This window comes from Bubalus kerabau, chromosome 15 (assembly GCF_029407905.1).
Source record: "Bubalus kerabau isolate K-KA32 ecotype Philippines breed swamp buffalo chromosome 15, PCC_UOA_SB_1v2, whole genome shotgun sequence".
In the NCBI taxonomy this organism is placed as follows: domain Eukaryota; kingdom Metazoa; phylum Chordata; class Mammalia; order Artiodactyla; family Bovidae; genus Bubalus; species Bubalus kerabau.
In genome coordinates this window covers 79,930,461-79,950,569 of record NC_073638.1, presented here as the reverse complement: position 1 = coordinate 79,950,569, position 20,109 = coordinate 79,930,461, and the positions used below count along the sequence as shown (strand labels likewise).

At 36.2% G+C, this 20,109-nt stretch overlaps 2 pseudogenes; both read left to right on the top strand.

Annotated features, from left to right (window-relative positions):
- The first annotated feature begins 1,803 nt into the window (after positions 1-1,803).
- Positions 1,804-2,739, top strand: LOC129628472 (olfactory receptor 8K3-like; annotated as a pseudogene).
- Positions 2,740-11,304: 8,565 nt separating this feature from the next.
- Positions 11,305-12,247, top strand: LOC129627905 (olfactory receptor 8K3-like; annotated as a pseudogene).
- The last annotated feature ends 7,862 nt before the right edge of the window (positions 12,248-20,109 follow it).

Here is a 20,109-nt window from a genome sequence, read left to right as displayed (position 1 = left end):
TATCAGTAGACATAAGGTCTTTCACATAAATATATTTGAATAGAGGCGCTACTAAATGTGTCTACACACAATTGCAAATAGGATTTTAAAAATTTATGCAATTAGAACATGAATATGTTATACTATATGATTGTAATTATGTAAGTATAATTATAATTACAGTAAGTCCTCTACATAATAACGGGTTTCCTTCTGAGAGCATGTTCACAAGTTTGATTTGTCTATAGGATTCCTTGTGTCTCAGATGGTAAAGAATCTGCCTGTAATGCAGGAGATGGGGGTTTGATCCCTGGGTCTGGAAGATCCCTTGGAGAAGGGAATGGCAATTCATTCCAGTATTATTGCCTGGAGAATCCCATGAACAGAGGAGACTGTGGGCCACAGTCCATGGGCTCACAAAGAGTCAGACAAGACTAAGGAGCTAACACTTACTTTTTTCATCAGCAAAGTTACCCTAGGTCCCCAACTAATGCAATTGACTATATAGTATTGAGCTTTAATAGGTTTATAGCACCCATCACCATTGTTTGTACACTTGCTTCCAGATATCCTGGGATAGAAATAAAGATGCTGTATTACAGTACAAGCTACTGTACAGTAAGTACAAGAAATCGCAGCTACATGAATGCAGGTGCATTATAATGTATGCCAGACACCTGAACTAACTTACATAATTGTACACATGAAAACACACTTGCATCTTAGAGAGCTTACAAATTAAAGATTTGTAGTTACAGAATTGATAGCATAGAATATATAATTAAAAAGTTGTTAAGTAATAAGGGTTATGTCAATACTTTCCCTTTCTGCTTCCTTTATCTACTTTTATATCAATCTATATATCTACACATGTGTCAGTGTTTGCCAAAAATAGTCATTTGGCATTTGAGTGAAGAGAAAGTTGCTCAGTTGTGTCCAACTCTGCAGTCCCATGGACTGTAGCTTGCCAGGTTCCTCTGTTCATGGAATTCTCCAGGCCAAAATACTGGAATGGGTAGCTGTTCCCTTCTCCAAGGAATCTTCCCAACCCAGGGATCAAACCCAGGTCTCCTGAATTGCAAGTGGATTCTTTACCATTTGAGGCACCAGGGAAGCCCAAGAAAAGTGGGGTGGTTCACCTATACCTTCTCCAGGGATCTTTCCAATCCAGGAATTGCACCAGGGTCTCCTGCATTGCAGGCAGATTGTTTATCATCTGAGCTACCAAGAAAGCCTGTAAAAGTGAAAATATTTGTGTCCCCATGGACTCTAGTCACCAGGTGCCTCCATTTATGGAATTCTCCAGGCAAGAATACTGGAGTGGATAGCCATTCCCTTCTCCAGGAGATCTTTCCGACTCCTGGAGATCGAACCCAGGTCTGTTGCATTGCTGGCAGATTCTTTACCATCTGAGCCACAAGAGAAGCATAATAATTCTCTCTGGTTGGGGGATACCATAATACAGTATCATATTTAGGAGTGTCACTGGACTATAAGCATTTGAAGCCAGCAGGACGCTTCCTCCATTGGTGACAATCAAACTGCCTCAAGATATTATTGAATGCTCTTTGGGGAACTATTTTTTCTCATTGGAAAATGAAAAACCTAGCCCTCTCTCCAACTGTATTGCTATCTCTGTAATCGTTTCTATGTCTATAAATGTATGCTTTACTTCCAGGAGGCAGTCATTTCAATAGAATCTAAGCTTTAAAATTCAATTTATTATATTTATATTAAGTTTGAAAGCTAAAAAATAACCAGGATTTAAAACATAACACTATTTACTACTCTGAGGTCTCTATCCAGCATATGTTTTCTGATAAAATGGAAGAACACAACAGAACAGTGCTGAGTGAATTCATCCTCATGGGAATCATGGACTGCCCTGAACTGCAGGCTCCATTGTTTGGGCTCTTCCTCATCATCTACGTGATCTCAGTGGTGGGCAACTTGGGCATGGTCATCCTCACTAAGGTGGACTCCAGGCTACAGACACCTATGTACTTCTTTCTCGGGCACCTGGCTCTTACTGATCTGGGTTATTCAACAGCTGTGGGCCCCAAAATGTTGTAAATTTTGTTGTGGATCAGAATAAAATCTCTTATTATTTGTGTGCTACACAGATGGGTTTTTTCATCATGTTCATTATTAATGAACTTTTTATTCTGGCGACAATGTCTTATGATCGTTATGTGGCCATTTGTAACCCTCTACTCTGCACAGTCATCATGTCACAAAGGGTGTGTAAAGTGCTGGTGGCAATCCCCTATGTCTATAGCACATTTGTGTCTCTGTTGATCACCATAAAGCTTTTTAATTCATTCTTCTGTGGCTATAATGTCATCAATCATTTCTACTGTGACAATTTCCCTTTGTTATCTTTGCTTTGCTTAAACACACATGAAATTGAACTTATAATAATGGTTTTCTCAGCTTTTAATTTGACTTTCACCCTTGCGATAGTTCTTGTGTCTTATCTGCTCATCCTTGCAGCTATTCTCAGGATGAAATCTGCTGAAGGTAGGCGGAAGGCTTTTTCTACCTGTGGATCCCACAGTGGTCACAGTGTTCTATGGCACTTTGACATTTATGTATGTGAAACCCAAGTCCAGTCATTCCTTTGACACTGATAAAGTGGCATCTATATTTTATGCTCTTGTTATTCCCATGTTGAATCCTTTTATTTATAGCTTAGGAAACAAAGATGTAAAATATGCACTACAGAAGATGTGGCGAAAACTAGGTAGCATGTTTTCCTAATGATCAGTGTCAATGTGATTTCTACAAATTAGGTTAAGGACTTCATATCTCATGTTTTGTGTTTTCAGAGGGGAAAATGGACACAACAGTTTAGATATTTAGAGAATAACTTCTATGTGCCATTCACACTTCTATGTGATATAAATTTATTAGTGTAAGAAAAAACAGGAAAAATATTTGCTATCTTTGACAAGAGATGAATTATAATCAAAATATGAAATCAATTTTAGAGTACAATGGAATGAGTTAGGACACAATAGTCCATAAGAGCAGTCAAGGAGAGTAAGCTATGTAGGAATGATGAAAAACAGTAGGTACAGAAGGAAAATGAAATTACTTTTAGGATAGTCAGTCTTTGGAATAAACTTTAAAGTATCTATTTGTGTTTGTGTACATGTGTGTGTTTTGTGTTAGCACATTCACTCCATTTAATCTTCATGTTCTACCACAAGGTGTGTTAAAAGCAAACTCAATTTCTCTTTTAAGAAGTAAAAAGGAGGCAGTCTCATGATTTTGTCTATGCTGTATTTATAGCGAATGTGTAAAGTGAAATGTAACAATTGATATATATCATATGATATCTGGACTACCTTCCTCCAAACCCTCACTAAAGTCCCCCATTTTTTGCTTACTTTTAGTATTTTTAACATTCAAGACATTTTCTTTACATCAAGGAGGGACTGGACTCACTTCTTTGTCCACCAACAAAGAAGTAGAATTTTCTATGTAGTCAATTAAATTTCAATAAATAACATTCATTGAAATAAAATAATTATGTGTATGTTGTTTTTGCTGTTCAGTTGCTAAATCATGTCCAACTCTTTGCAACCCCATGCACTGCAGCATACCAGGCTCCTATGTCCTCTGCTATCTCCCAGATTTTGCTCAAATTCATGTCCATTGAGTCAGAGATGCTACCTAATCATCTCATCTACTACTTTCTCATCCTCTTTTCTTTTTCCCTTCAATCGTACCCAGAATCAAGGAAATATGTATAATATCATATAAAAATATGGAGAAGGAAGTGGCAGCCCACTCCAGTACTCTTGCCTGGAAAATTCCACGGATAGAGGAGCCTGGTAGGCTATAGTTCATGGAGTCACAAAGAGTCAGATATGACTGAGCGACTTCACTTTCTTTCTTTCTATAGTTCCTTTTGGAGAAGGAAATGGCAACCTATTCCAGTGTTCTTGCCTGGAGAATCCCATGGATGGAGAGGTCTTGTAGCCTATAGTCTATGGGGTTGCAAAGAGTCAGACATGACTAAGCAACTAACATATACACACACACACATATAAAATAAATATTACTAAAAATTTTTACACTTGATTTTTAATTAGGAAAAAAGTATGAACAATACACATATAAGTAAAATAAAAATATTTGTTTCTAGGAAATTATGTTGACAGAAATACAGTAAAATAACATTAGATAGTAATGGCTATTGATATTATTAAAATGCTTAATTTTATATTTTTGTTTATATATTCTTCCCCAAACATCTTAAATGAATAGTTATAACTCTCATGATCTTTCCTGTAGCTCAGATGGTAAAGAATCTGCCTGCAGTACAGGAGACCTGGGTTAAATCCCTGGGTCAGGAAGATCCTCTGAAGAAGGGAACATCAATCCATTCCAGTTTTCTTGCCTGGAGAATCCCATGGTTTAGAGGAGCCTGATGCATTATGGTTCATGGGGTCGCAAAGAATCAGACAGGACTGAGCAACTAACACTATAACTTTCATAATGAAGAAAGATATAGTCTCTAATATCTGAATTTTAAAATTAGCTGTGACTAAGTATATATAATATCCCATATATTTCATTTATTTTATGCTACTTTGTTATATTCAGTAGACATATCAGTTATTTAAGGAAGTTGGCTAATTTTTCATAGAATGCAAACATTGAAAAATAGCAGTTTATACACAACTGAATAATTTGAATGGACATTGTTGATGTAAATATAATTTAATGCATAATATAATAATATTTTTAAATGAATAAAATTAGATAAAAAGGAAAGTACAAGGAAACTTTACCAACACCAATATTTCTTTGAAATAGAAATTTGTGCTTAGGCCAGAACCATATGAAAGGATATAATTTAAAAATATATATACTGATCTGTTTGGACACTAAGACACACTATTAAAAAATCAAGAATTAAGATGATCTCAAGCATAAATTTGTGTTAAAATAACTCCACTCCAAAATCTGATTCAGGTGCCTTGATTGCAAACTCTACATAATGTTTAGGGCTAAAGAAGTAAACAAATAGCTTCTAATGCTTTCAGAAAACTAAAGAGAAGGTATATTTCCTAACTCTACTTGGAAAGTTTTCCTGTTATAAAAGTGCAAGAGAAGTTATTTTAAGAAAAAAATAACAGTATCAGTCTTAACATATATTCAAAAATTCTAAATAAAATTGTATCAAATTGAATCTAGCAAAATATGGAAATAGTAATGCATAATGAGAAAAGAATATATTTCACATTAAAAAAGTAATTTACACACATACCATTTAAATCTCGCCAATATCAATATAGTAAAATAATTGAGTAGAAACTAAGAAGGCATGTAAATTACCCGAGCAAAATGAAATGTTTTGGTGAAACAAAAAAATAAATAAATACATAGACAAGATCAGTATACTGAAAAGTACAAAGTGCTGAGTAACAAAACCAAAGACGAATGAGTTGGTAAATTTACTCATTTCACATAGTTTAATACTGGAAACAACCCATATGTCTTTCAATGAGTGAATAAGGTGTATCATCATGTAATAATATTCAGCTGCAATAAAGTAACAGGCTGCTGCTGCTGCTGCTAAGTCACTTCAGTCGTGTCTGACTCTGTGCAACCCCATAGACACAGGCATTAATATACAAAAAGTCTGAATGCAGGTTCAAGAGAATTATGCTTAATGAACACAACCTATTGGGAAAGATTAAACGTGGTATTTTCTTTATAAAATATTCTTCAATGGTTAAAGTTATAGTGATGAAAAGCTGCTTAGTATTTAGGTTAAAGATAAGAATTAGAGGAGAAAATGGGTGTGACTATGAAGAAACGACATGAATGATATTCCTGGTGATGAAGTAAGTCTGTGTGCTGACTATGGTGTGGTTATGCAACTGTGCACATATGATAACATTGAGGAGGGTATGTGATTATATAAATGAAGATACACAAATTAGTGCATGCAAGTCTGGTGAAATATGAACAAATTCAGTGGATTGTACCAAAGATAATTTCATGGTTATGATATTGTACTGTTTTATGCAAGTTGTTACTGCTAGGAGAACTAAAATGGACAGAATTCTCTGTGTTCTCTTTTTGAAACCTTCTTGTGACCCTACAATTACTTCAACATAATTTTTTTTTTAAATCAAGTTTAAGGCTGCCTAGGACAATGTGGGATAAGAAAGAGCAGTCTATATTTCCATAACTCTAGGAGATGGATGCTGTGGTTTATATCAAAGAGTGCTCTGCCTGTATTTTCTTCTAACATTTTATAGTATCTGCTCTTACATTTCAACCTTTAATCTACTGTGTATAGTGATAGAGAATGTTTTAATTTCATTGTTTTACACATAGTTGTCCATTTTCCCCACCAGCATTTATTGAAGAAACCATCTTTTCCTCATTGCAGTGTTATTTTCTACTTGGTCATAGATTAATTGGGCATAAAAAAGAATCAATAAAGAAAAAAATCCATGAATTTTTAGTTTAATGAATAGTGAAAAGTTACAGCATAGATAAACCACAAATAGCTACTGAATTATATTCAACAATGCACATTTACAGCTCAATAACAAATTATACTGTAGTAGAATGCATGGATTATATGAGACACATGAAAATATATGTCAAGGTAGACAAGAAGAACTGGAGAGGGTATTGGACATGATGGAAAAGCAAGAAATATTGAAATGTGTTAAAGGCAAATCCACTCCAGTATCCTTGCCTGGAGAATCCCGTGGACAGAGGAAAGCTGGCTAAGGTCCATAGGGTCGCAAAGAGTCGGACATGATTGCTGCATAGAGTTAAAAAAAGGAAATAATATATATACAAAATTCTTCATATATATATATATACACACACACAATTTATTATTTGTATTTCATTTAAACATTTTAAATAATGCCATAGAACAGTAATTTAGCACAACATTTTGTCATCCATTAGAGAGATTATTGGAGAGCTGGAGGAATACTGACAGGCTTGTCTTACGGATGAGATATATTAATCCAGATTCCTATATGGTTGTATTAGGGTATTCAGGGAATATAATATAGATATATGATAGACAGATAGAGAAATAGATTTATTTAAGAAAGTGTACAATGTTATAATGGGGGCTGGTAAGGCAGCAATTTGTGGGCCAGGCTGGCAGACAGCACTAGATGATGCTGAGTACAAATGCAGGAAACCGAGGCAGACTTTTTGTGGCAATCTGGAAAAATAATTCCTTTTTCTTTGGGGTTCCTCACTCTTAATTGAAAAAATCTCACCATATTTTGGAAGGAAATAAGCTGTACTCAAAGTCTACTGCTTTGAAAGTTTATCACATCTAAAAATGTATCTCTGCAGAGACACCTTGACTGTTTTTTTTATTAAACATATAGGTAGCATAGTCTAGCCACACAGACACAGAAAATAAACTTTAATGTCATGTGAAGAAGAAAATTATTCAAGAGTAAAAGGTAAAATGGAACACAAAAATACCTGTAAATATTCTGTCTCATTGGTGTATATAAATTGTCCTGGACCACTAATGAAAATACCCCCTCCCTTGTTTCTGTTGAGCTTTCAAATGCTTTAGGGGCAAGCAAGAAATTGCTTGTCCTCTCCTCAGGGAGACTCCCAGAGGATGGAAAAGAATGCATAAGTTGTTCTTACTATGCATGTCATGAAGCACACGAGGAAGCCAAGACAGAGGTTTCATGACAGGTAAGCAGTATAGCTCATGTAGTGTCATATTTTATCAATATCCAGATAGTTCTGAAGATACTAACAAGGTAATATTTTTATTCTATAATAAACCACAGCAAAATAAGAGGATTTCTGATTTAATTCTGTGTACACCTTGCTATTGTTAATATATAAGCAGAATAGAACGTCAATACTTTTTCTTCAGACTAATTATACAAGTATTTTCACAAACACTAATGAGCATCTTTGAAACATCAGTGCCATGTTATGTAATATTTATATTTTTATAAATGCCTAATTATACAAATAAGAAAGGAAAAGTATAACACAAGAAGCCTAACTAAAGGGTCAAGAATAAAAATGAAAATCATGGCAGAATCATGAAGCAGCAAGTGATTAGTTTCTAGCTAAATTTTATTCAGTCATTGTCTCTGTGCTCTTCTTATTTTCTTCTCAGAAATATTAACTGTGAAAGTCGCTCAGTCATGTCTGACTCTTTGGGACGCCATGGACTACACAGTCCATGGAATTCTCCAGACCAGAGTACTGGAGTGTGTAGCCTTTCCCTTCTCCAGGGGATCTTCCTAACCCAGGGATTGAACACAAGTCTCCTGTATTTCAGTCAGATTCTTTACCAGCTGAGCCACAAGGAAGCCCAAGAATACAGGAGTGGGTAGCCTACTCCTTCTCCAGCAGATTTTCCTGACCCAGGATTCAAACCAGGGACTCCTACATTGCAGGCGGATTATTTACCAGCTGAGCTACCAGGGAATTAATACAAATTTTTAAAAATCTGTAAATTTTATTTTTTTCTGATATTTTAATAAGCAAAGATGGGCATTTATACTTTACATTGACATGAAAAAACATTCTTGGTAGTTTGGAATCTCTTAAGTATTCAGGTTTATGGTGGTATTATGATATATAACATGTTAAGTTACCAGGAGAATCTGAAACAAATACATATATTTTTCTCAAAATGGATAGTCTTAAAAATAATAATCAGATAATCAACCCCCAAACACACTAGAAACACAATAAATACATGATATTTGAGGCATATTTCCAAATACTACTGACACACTGAAACATTTAATTCTCGTCTATCTTCCCAGAAACTCTGCAAAAAAGGAAGAGTTGATTTTTCCAGTATGGAAAAATAGAGTAAGATTAGTTACATCATTTTTTTCAAAGTATTCCTTTACATATACCACAATTGTATGTATAGCTGACTCTATCTACCCATGTCTATTTCCTGGAGTATTTCCCAGGATATATACAAGTAGTTTCTACTACAATCTGTTAGAGTTTCCTTTTGAAAGCTTATGTCCTGTATCAACAGTGTTAATTGCTTCATCCTGCACCATCTGCATTCACAAAGGGTCTCACATTACTTTTACTATAAACTGATTTAATGTTTCCATAGAGTATTAAAATTTGGGTTCAGTTTTTATTATGTAGAGTTCATCATGAGAAATGCTGGACTGGAAGAAACACAAGCTGGAATCAAGATTGCTGGGAGAAGTATCAATAACCTCAGATATGCACATGACACCACCCTTATGGCAGAAAGTGAAGAGGAACTAAAAAGCCTCTTGATGAAAGTGAAAGTGGAGAGTGAAAAAGTTGGCTTAGAGCTCAACATTCAGAAAACGAAGATCATGGCATCTGGTCCCATCACTCCATGGGAAATAGATGGGGAAACAGTGTCAGACTTTGTTTTTCTGGGCTCCAAAATCACTTCAGATGGTGACTGCAGCCATGAAATTAAAAGACACTTACTCCTTGGAAGGAAAATTATGACTAACCTAGATAGCATATTCAAAAGCAGAGACATTACTTTGCCAACAAAGGTCCGTTTAGTCAAGGCTAGTTTTTCCTGTGGTCATGCATGGACGTGAGAGTTGGACTGTGAAGAAGGCTGAGCGCCAAAGAATTGATGCTTTTGAACTGTGGTGTTGGAGGAGACTCTTGAGAGTCCCTTGGACTGCAAGGAGAGCCAACCAGTCCATTCTGAAGGAGATCAGCCCTGGGATTTCTTTGGAAGGAATGATGCTAAAGCTTGAACTCCAGTACTTTGGCCACCTCATGCGAAGAGTTGATTCATTGGAAAAGACTCTGATGATAGGAGGGATTGGGGGCAGGAGGAGAAGGGACGACAAAGGATGACATGGCTGGATGGCATCACTGACTCGATGGACGTGAGTCTGAGTGAACTCCAGGAGTTGGTGATGGACAGGGAGGCCTGGCGTGCTGTGATTCATGGGGTCGCAAAGAGTCGGACATGACTGAGTGACTGAACTGAACTGAACTGAACATATATTAGTTAGTTAGTGTTAGTCGTTCACTTGTGTTTGACTCTGCTGCTGCATAGACTGTAGGTTCTGTCCATGGAATTCTCCAGGCAAGAACACTAGAGTGAGTAACCATTCCCTTCTCCATGGAATCCTCCTGACCCAGGGATTGAACCCAGGTCTTCCACATTGCAGGCAGATTCTTTACTATATGCGCCATCAGGGACTGTTATGTGATAATGTAATTATGTTATTATTGATTTTTAGTCACTGTCATGTCTGAATCTTTTGCAATCCCATGGACTGTAGCCCAAGAAGGCTCCTCTGTCCTCAGGATTTACCAGGCAAAAGTACTAGAGGGGGTTGCCATTTTCTTCTCCAGGGGTTCTTCTCAACCCAAGGATCGAACTATGTCTCTTGCATTAGCAGAAAGATTCTTTACAACTGAGCCACCTGGAATGCCCCAGTTATGTTATCATTATATAAATGACATACTAAAAGTTTAATGCTGCTGCTGCTGCTAAGTTGCTTCAGTCATGTCCGACTCTGTGTGACCCCATAGACGGAAGCCCACCTGGCTCCCCCGTCCCTGGGATTCTCTAGGCAAGAACACTGGAGTGAGCCGCCGTTTCCTTCTCCAATGCGTGAAAGGGAAAAGTGAAAGTGAAATCACTCAGTCGTGTCCGACTCTTAGCGACTCCATGGACTGCAGCCTACCAGGCTCCTCCGTCCATGGGATTTTCCAGGCAAGAGTACTGGAGTGGGGTGCCATTGCCTTCTCCAAAGTTCAATAATCATCTGTAAAATTAATATATAAAGTGTTAACTATTTTTTCTTCATCCTCCTATATTTTTGTATCTATTTATATCTGTCTTTAAAAGTCTTTGTGAATCTTGGCCCTATTGATATTTTGGGTTTGGTAAATTTTTGTTTTTTATGCTGATGGGGGAGTGGTTTGTTCCAGCAGCATCACTAGACTCTAACCATTACATGCCAGCAGTAGCCTCCCTCCAATATCTGCAATTCCGGCATTCAAATCTCTCAAAAGATTATCAAGGTTATTTGGAGGACAGCTTTTCACCAGTTGAAAAACCACTGATTTATTTCTATTGCCACCCCTATCTCTATCATCACTGATTGTCTATAATCTATCTATCATTGTTATGTGTATTTAGTGTGGCAGTTAAGATTATTTTAAAATATCATGAATTAGAAATTCAAATTTGTCATATTTGTACTAGCTTTGGGTACTAAACCCTACCAGATGGTACTATATGACAACTACTGACTATGCTGATATCTTTATCTGGAATAGGTCTTCTGATAAACCTTGATGGAAAAGCTCAATTGAACAGCGCTGAGTGAATTCATCCTCATGGGAATCACAGACTGCCCTGAGCTGCAGGCTCCATTGTTTGGACTCTTCCTCATCATCTACGTGACCTCAGTGGTGGGCAACTTGGGCATGGTCATCCTCACTAAGGTGGACTCCAGGCTACAGACACCCATGTACTTCTTTTTCAGGCACCTGGCTCTTACTGATCTCGGTTATTCAACAACTGTGGGACCCAAAATGTTGGTTAATTTTCTTGTGGATCAAAATAAAGTCATTTACAATTTTTGTGCCATTCAGGGAGCTTTCTACATTATGTTCATTATTAGTGAGTTTTTTATTCTGGCAGCAATGTCCTATGACCGCTCTTCTCTACATAGTCATCATGTCAAAAAGGGCATGCTCAATGCTGGTGGCAATCTCCTATGTCTATAGCACATTTGTCTCTCTTCTAATCACTATAAAAATGTTTAATTTATTCTTCTGTGGCTACAATGTCATCAGACATTTCTACTGTGACTGTCTCCCTTTGATATCTTTGGTTTGTTCAAATACATGTGAAATTGAACTGATTATTCTGATCTTTGCAGGTTTTAATTTAATTTCATCTCTGCTAATAGTTCTTGTGTCTTACCTGCTTATTCTTACAGCTATTCTCAGGATGAACTCTGATGAAGGAAGGCACAGGGCTTTCTCTACATGTGGATCCCACTTGACCGTGGTTACAGTGTTCTATGGGACTTCGATATTTATGTATGTTCAACCAGAGTCCAGCCATTCCTTTGATGCTGATAAAGTAGCATCTATATTTTACACACTAATTACCCCCATGTTAAATCCCTTGATCTACAGCTTGAGGAACAAAGATGTAAAATATGCTGTTCATAGACTATGGAAAAAACTATATAATATCTTAAGTTCATTTTGCTATGTGGTTCCTTGAATGAGGCTATGAACATTGAAATTTGTTATAAGTTTTCTCAGAGGGAAATGCAAGGATAAATGATTTCAACATATATTTAGAGATTGACTTCTGTGCACCAGTTAAACTGAGTGTTCTGAACACATTAATAAATGAACATATTCTAGTTGTTTTTGTCTCCTTACATATGAAGTCTACTCTATGACAAATAAGGGTCTTGCCTCTCTTTCATTTGGCTCACTTTCCACAAATTGGTTAAAATGTGTATCATGTTTTGATTAAGAGACATTGTATGACATATGCATTTGATGATCTTACTTGGAAAAAGCAGCATGAGATGATTCTATGATTTGAATGGTGAAAGTGTAGTGCAAAATTCTGTAATCTATAAGTCTGTCATGTCCTTTGAATATACTTCTTACATAACTCTCTTTAACTTTCCTAATTTCTTTTTTGCTTACTTCAATTACTTTTTAACATTCAATAGATTTATTTGCATCATAGAGATACTGGATTGCCTTCTATGTACATCATCAGGAAATAAAATAATCAATGAACAAATCTAATTTGCATAAAAATAATTTATAAGAATAGTTAAGGGAGGATAATTATTACTTATATTTCATATGTCATTTTGAATTATTAATAAATGTGTATTTATATGTCTCATCTATTCATATATAAACATAAAAATGAGTTTATGTATAATGAGCAGAAATACACAGGAATGCTAACAGCACATGAATTTGAGAAGGTAAACTGTGAATAAACATAACCTAATATCCCACTCCTAGAATACATGTTAGAATACATTTGATTATCCCTCAGATTGTAAAACAAAACAAAACAAAAATACTGAGTTACAGATTTGGATATTTTACATTCATTTAAAACTTAATCACATTATTAAGTTGATACATAATATATCAGAAAATATTCTATTTTCCATAGAACATAAAAATGTAAAAATCGGGAAATGCTACATACCATAAAAAGTAGCTCAGTGTCATTACATATCGAATACTTTCAATTTAGATTTTAAGTAGATAACACTATATATCAGCTAGAATATCTAGTAGTTTGTGAGTATTTGGATGAACCTAAACTTATACATTGTTAGTAGCAAATAAAATGGTATAAATATTTTAAATACATTTAAGATTCATTTTTTTTCTGAAGCAGCATATAGTAGCTTTATTTTCAGTTTTGTGAGGAACCGCCATACTGTTATTTGTATTGACCATACCAATTTCATTTCTATCAACAATGTGGAAGGGTTCTCTTTTCTCCACACCCTCTTCAGCATTTATTGTTTGTAGATATTTTAATGATGACTGTGTGTGAGATGGTATCTCATTCTAGTTTTGATTTGCTTTTTTTCTAATAATTAGCAAAGTTGAGCATGATTTTATTGCCCATTGGCCATCTGTATATCTTTTTTGAGAAATGCCTAATCAGATCTTCTGCCCATTTATATTGGGATATATATATAGAGAGAGAGTCCATGGAATTCTCTAGGCCAAAATACTGGACTGGGTAGCCTTTCTCTTCTCCAGGGGATCTTCCCAACACAGGGATCAAACACAGGTCTCTTGAAATGCAGGCAGATTCTTTATCAGGTGAGCCACAGGGAAGCCCAGGCCGGTTTCCTTGGGAAGCCCTAGAAAATCAGTCCTGAATATTCATTGGAAGGACTGATGCTGAAACTGAACCTCCAATACTTTGGCCATCTGATGCAAAGAATTGACTCTTTGGAAAAGACCCTGATGCTGGGAAAGATTGAACGTGGGAGGAGAAGGGGACGACAGAGGATGAGATGGTTGGATGGCATCACCGACTCGATGAACATGAGTTTGAGCAAGCTCTGGGAGTTGGTGATGGACAGGGAAGCCTGGCATGCTGCAGTCCATGGGTCACAAACAGTCGGATATGACTGAGTGACAGAACTGACTCCAGGATTCTTATCTGGAGATCTTATGGACAAAGGAACCTGGTGGACTATAGTTCATAGCGTTGCAGAGAGTTGGACACAGCTAAAGCAACTTCACACACACACACACACACACACAACTTATAAGCTGTTTGTGTGGTTTGGAGATTAATCCTTTGTTGGTTGCATTGTTTGCAAATATTTTCTCCTCATTCTGTATGTTGTCTTTCTGTTTGGCTATGGTTTCATTTTTTGGGCAAAAGTTTTTAAAAGTTTTAGGTCCCATTTGTTAACGTTCACTTTATTTTCGTTATTTTTATTTCTGTTATCTAGATGAATCCAAAAAGATATCACTGTACTTATTTGTCAATGAGTGTTCTGCCTATGTTTTCCATTAATGGTTGTATAGTATCCAGCCTTATATTTAGGTGTTTAACCCTATTTGAGTTTATTTTTGTGTATTGTGTTAAAAAATGCTCTAATTTTATTTAAATGTTTTTACATGCACCTGTCGAATTTTCACAGCAGCATTTAATGAAGAAACCATTTTCTCCCCATTCTATGTAGGTTTACTTCTGTGTTTTCTATCCTTTTCCTTTGATCTATATTTCTGGTTTTGTGTCTGTACCATACTGTTTTATTACTGTAGTTTTTGTAGTATGTTCTGAAGACTGATACTATGATTCCTTCAGTTCCCTTTTTTCTTTCTCAGGGTTACTTTGTTTATCCAGGGTCTTACCCCCCCCCTTTATTTATTTTCTTAAATTAATTAATTAATTTATTTGACTTTACAATATTGTATTGGCTTTGCCATACATTGACTTGAATCTGCCATGAGTGTACATGTGCTCCCCATCCTGAACACCCCTCAAAACTCCCTCCCCATCCCATCCCTCTGGGTCATCCCAGTGCACCAGCCCCGAGCACCCCGTATCATGCAATAAACCTCGACTGGTGATTCGTTTCACATATGATATTTTACATGTTTCAATGCCATTCCCCCAAATCATCCCACCCTCGCCCTCTCCACAGAGTCCAAAAAAGTGTCTCTTTTGCTGTCTCACATACAGGGTTATCATTACCTTCTTTCTAAATTCCATATATATGCATTAGTATACTGCATTAGTGTTTTTATTTCTGGCTCTGTATAATAGGCTCCACTTTCATCCACCTCATTAGAACTGATTCAAATGTATTCTTTTTAATGGCTAAGTAATATTCCATTGTGTATATGTACCACATGTTTCTTATCCATTCCTGTGCTGATGGACATCTAGGTTGCTTCCATGTCCTGGCTATTATAAACAGTGCTGAGATGAACATTGGGGTACACATGTCTCTTTTGATTCTGGTTTCCTCAGTGTGTATGCCCAGCAGTGGGATTGCTGGGTCATATGGCAGTTCTATTTCCAATTGTTAAAGGAATCACCACACTGTTCTCCATAGTGGCTGTACTAGTTTGCATTCCCACCAACAGTGTAAGAGGGTTCCCTTTTCTCCACACCCTCTCTAGCATTTATTGCTTGTAGACTTTTGGATAGCAGCTATTCTGACTGGTGTGAAATGGTACTTCATTGTGGTTTTAATTTGCATTTCTCTGATAATGAGTGATGTTGAGCATCTTTTCATGTGTTTGTTAGCCATCTGTATGTCTTCTTTGGAGAAATGTCTGTTTAGTTCTTTGGCCCACTTTTTGATTGGTCTTTTATTTTTCTGAAATTGAGCTGCAGGAGTTGCTTGTATATTTTTGAGATGAATTCTTTATCCATTGCTTGGTTTGCTATTATTTTCTCCCATTCTGAAGGCTGTCTTTTCACCTTGCTTATAGTTTCCTTTATTGTGCAGAAGCTTTTAATTTTAATAAGGTCCCATTTGTTTAGTTTTGCTTTTATTTCCAATACTCTGGGAGGTGGGTCATAGAGGATCCTGCTGTGGTTTATGTCAGAGAGTGTTTGCCTATGTTTTCCTCTAGGAGTTTAATAGTTTCTGGTCTTACATTTAGATCTTTCATCCATTTTGAGTTTATTTTTTTGTATGGTGATAGAAACTGTTCTAGTTTCATTCTTTTACAAGTGGTTGACCAATTTTCCCAGCACCACTTGTTAAAAAGATTGTCTTTTCTCAATTGTATGTTCTTGCCTCCTTTGTCAAAGATAAGGTGTCCATAGGTGCATGGGTTTATCTCTGGGCTTTTTATTTTGTTCCATTGATCTATATTTCTATCTTTGTGCCAGTACCATACTGTCTTGATGACTGTGGCTTTGTAGTAAAGCCTGAAGTCAGGCAGGTTGATTCCTCCAGTTCCACTCTTCTTTCACAAGATTACTTTGGCTATTTGAGGGGTTTTGTATTTTCATAAAAATTGTGAAATTATTTGTTCTAGTTCTGTGAAAAATACCGTTGGTAGCTTGATAGGGATTGCATTGAATCTATAGATTGCTTTGAGTAGTATACTCATTTTCTCTATATTGATTCTTCCCATCCATGAACACGGTATATTTCCCCATCTATTTGTGTCCTGTTTGATTTCTTTCACCAGTGTTTTATAGTTTTCTATATATAGGTCTTTAGTTTCTTTAGGTAGATATATTCCTAAATATTTTATTCTTTTTGTTGCAATGATGAATGAAATTGTTTCCTTAATTTCTCTTTCTGTTTTCTCATTGTTAGTGTATAGGAATGCAAGGGGTTTCTGTGTATTGATTTTATATCCTGCAACTTTACTATATTCATTGATTAGCTCTAGTAATTTTTTGGTGGAGTCTTTAGGGTTTTCTATGTAGAGGATCATGTCATCTGCAAACAGTGAGAGTTTTACCTCTTCTTTTCCAATCTGGATTCCTTTTATTTCTTTTTCTGCTCTGATTGCTGTGGCCAAAACTTCCAAAACCATGTTGAATAGTAGTGGTGAAAGTGGGCACCCTTGTCTTGTTCCTGGCTTTAGGGGAAATGCTTTCAATTTTTCACCATTGAGGATATTGTTTGCTGTGGGTTTGTCATATACAGTTTTTATTATGTTGAGGTATGTTCCTTCTATTCCTGCTTTCTGAAGAGTTTTTATCATAAATGGATGTTGAATTTTGTCAAAGGCTTTTTCTGCATCTATTGAGATAATCATATGGCTTTTATTTTTAAATATTTTAATGTGATGTATTACATTGATTGATTTGTGGATATTGAAGAATCCTTGCATCCCTGGGATAAAGCCCACTTGGTCATGGTGTATGATCTTTTTAATGCATTGTTGGATTCTGATTGCTAGAATTTTGTTAAGAATGTTTGCATCTATGTTCATCAGTGATATTGGCTTGTAGTTTTCTTTTTTTGTGGCATCTTTGTTAGGTTTTGGTATTAGGCCTCATAGAATGAGAGAATGAGAATGGCCTCATAGAATGAGTTTGGAAGTTTACCTTCCTCTGCAATTTTCTGGAAGAGTTTGAGTAGGATAGGTGTTAGCTCTTCTCTAACTTTTTGGTAGAATTCAGCTGTGAAGCCGTCTGGACCTGGGCTATTGTTTGCTGGAATATTTCTGATTACAGTTTCAATTTCCATGCTTGTGATGCATCTGTTAAGATTTTCTATTTCTTCCTGGTTCAGTTTTGGAAAGTTGTACTTTTCTAAGAATTTGTCCATTTCTTCCAAGTTGTCCATTTGATTGGCATATAATTGCTGATAGTAGTCTCTTATGATCCTTTGTATTTCTGTGTTGTCCGTTGTGATCTCTCCATTTTAATTTCTAATTTTGTTGATTTGTTTTTTCTCCCTTTGTTTCTTGATGAGTCTGGCTAATGGTTTATCAATTTTGTTTATCTTCTCATAGAACCAACTTTTGGCTTTGTTGATTTTTGCTATGGTCTCTTTTGTTTCTTTTGCATTTATGTCTGCCCTAATTTTTAAGATTTCTTTCTTTCTACTAACCCTGTGGTTCTTCATTTCTTCTTTTTCAAGTTGCTTTAGGTGTTGAGTTCGGCTATTTATTTGACATTTTTCTTGTTTCTTGAGGTAAGCCTGTATTGCTACAAACCTTCCCCTTAGTACTGCTTTTACAGTGTCCCATAGGTTTTGGGTTGTTGTGTTTTCATTTTCATTCATTTCTATGCATAATTTCAATTTTTTTTATTTTTTTAATTTACCAAGGCTAGATTTATGGCCCAGGAGGTGATCTATCCTGGAGAAGGTTCCATGTATGCTTGAGAAAAAGGTGAAATTCATTGTTTTGGGGTGAAATGTCCTATAGATATCAATTAGGTCTAACTGGTCTATTGTATCGCTTAAAGTTTGTGTTTCCTTGTTAATTTTCTGTTTAGTTGATCTATCCATAGGTGTGAGTGGGGTATTAAAGTCTCCAGTCCACGGGGTCACAAATGTCGGACACGACTGAGCAACTTCACCCACTCACTATGTTGGGTGCATAAATATTTATAATTGTTATATCTTCTTCTTGAATTGATCCTTTGATCATTGTGTAGTGTCCATCTTTGTCTCTTTTCACAGCCTTTGTTTTAAAGGCTATTTTATCTGATATAAGTATTGCTACTCCTGCTTTCTTTTGGTCTCTATTTGCATGGAATATCTTTCCAGCCCTTCACTTTCAGTCTGTATGTGTCCCTTGTTTCAAGGTGGGTCTCTTGTAGACAACATATATAGGGGTTTTGTTTTTGTATCCATTCAGCCAGTCTTTGTCTTTTGGTTGGGGTATTCAAGCGTCTGTCTACAATGTGGGAGACCCGGGTTCAGTCCCTGAGTTGGGAAGATCCCCTGGAGAAGGAAATGGCAATCCATTCCAGTACTATTGCCTGGAAAATCCCATGGAAGGCTACAGTCCATGGGGTAGCAAAGAGTTGTACACGATTGAGCGACTTCACTTTCACTTTGGGGCATTCAACCCATTTACGTTTAAGGTAATTATTGATAAGTATGATCTTGTTGCCATTTACTTTATTGTTTTGGGTTTGATTTTATACACCCTTTCTGTGTTTCCTGTCTAGAGACAATTCTTTAGCATTTGTTTGAGAGCTGGTTTGGTGGTGCTGAATTTTCTGATCTTTTGCTTGTCTGTAAAGCTTTTGATTTCTCCTTCATATTTGAATGAGATCCTTTCTGGGTACAGTAATCTGGGCTGTAGGTTATTTTCTTTCATCACTTTAAGTATGTTCTGCCATTTCCTTCTGGTCTGAAGAGTTTCTTTTGAAAGATCAGCTGTTATCATTTTGGAATTCCCTTGTGTGCTATTTTTTGTTTATCCCTTGCTGCTTTTAATATTTTTTCTTTGTGTTTGATCTTTGTTTATTTGATTAACACATGTCTTAGGGTGTTTTGTCTTGGGTTTATCCTGTTTGGGACTCTCTGGACTTGGGTGGCTATTTCCTACCCCATTTTAGGGAAGTTTTCAACTATTATCTCCTCAAGTATTTTCTCATGGTCTTTCTTTTTGTCTTCTTCTTTTGGGACTCCTATGATTTGAATGTTGAGGCATTTAACATTGTCCCCAGAGATCTCTGAGGTTGTCCTTGTTTCTTTTAATTCTTTTTTCTTTTTTTCCTCTCTGTTTCATTTATTTCTACCATTCTATCTTCTACCTCACTTATCCTATCTTCTGCCTCCGTTATTCTACTGTTGGTTCCCTCCAGAGTGCTTTTGATCTAAATTATTGCATTATTCATTATATATTGACTCTTTTTTGTTTCTTCTAGGTCCTTGCTAAACCTTTCTTGCATCTTCTCAATCCTTGTCTCCAGGCTATGTATCTGTGATTCCATTTTGTTTTCAAGATTTTGGATCATTTTCACTATCATTATTCGGAATTCTTTATCAGGTAGATTCCCTATCTCTACCTCTTTTGTTTGGTTTAGTGGGCATTTGTCCTGTTCCTTTACCTGCTAGGTATTTCTCTGCCTTTTCATCTTGTTTATATTGCTGTGTTTGGGGTGGCCTTTCTGTATTCTGGCAGCTA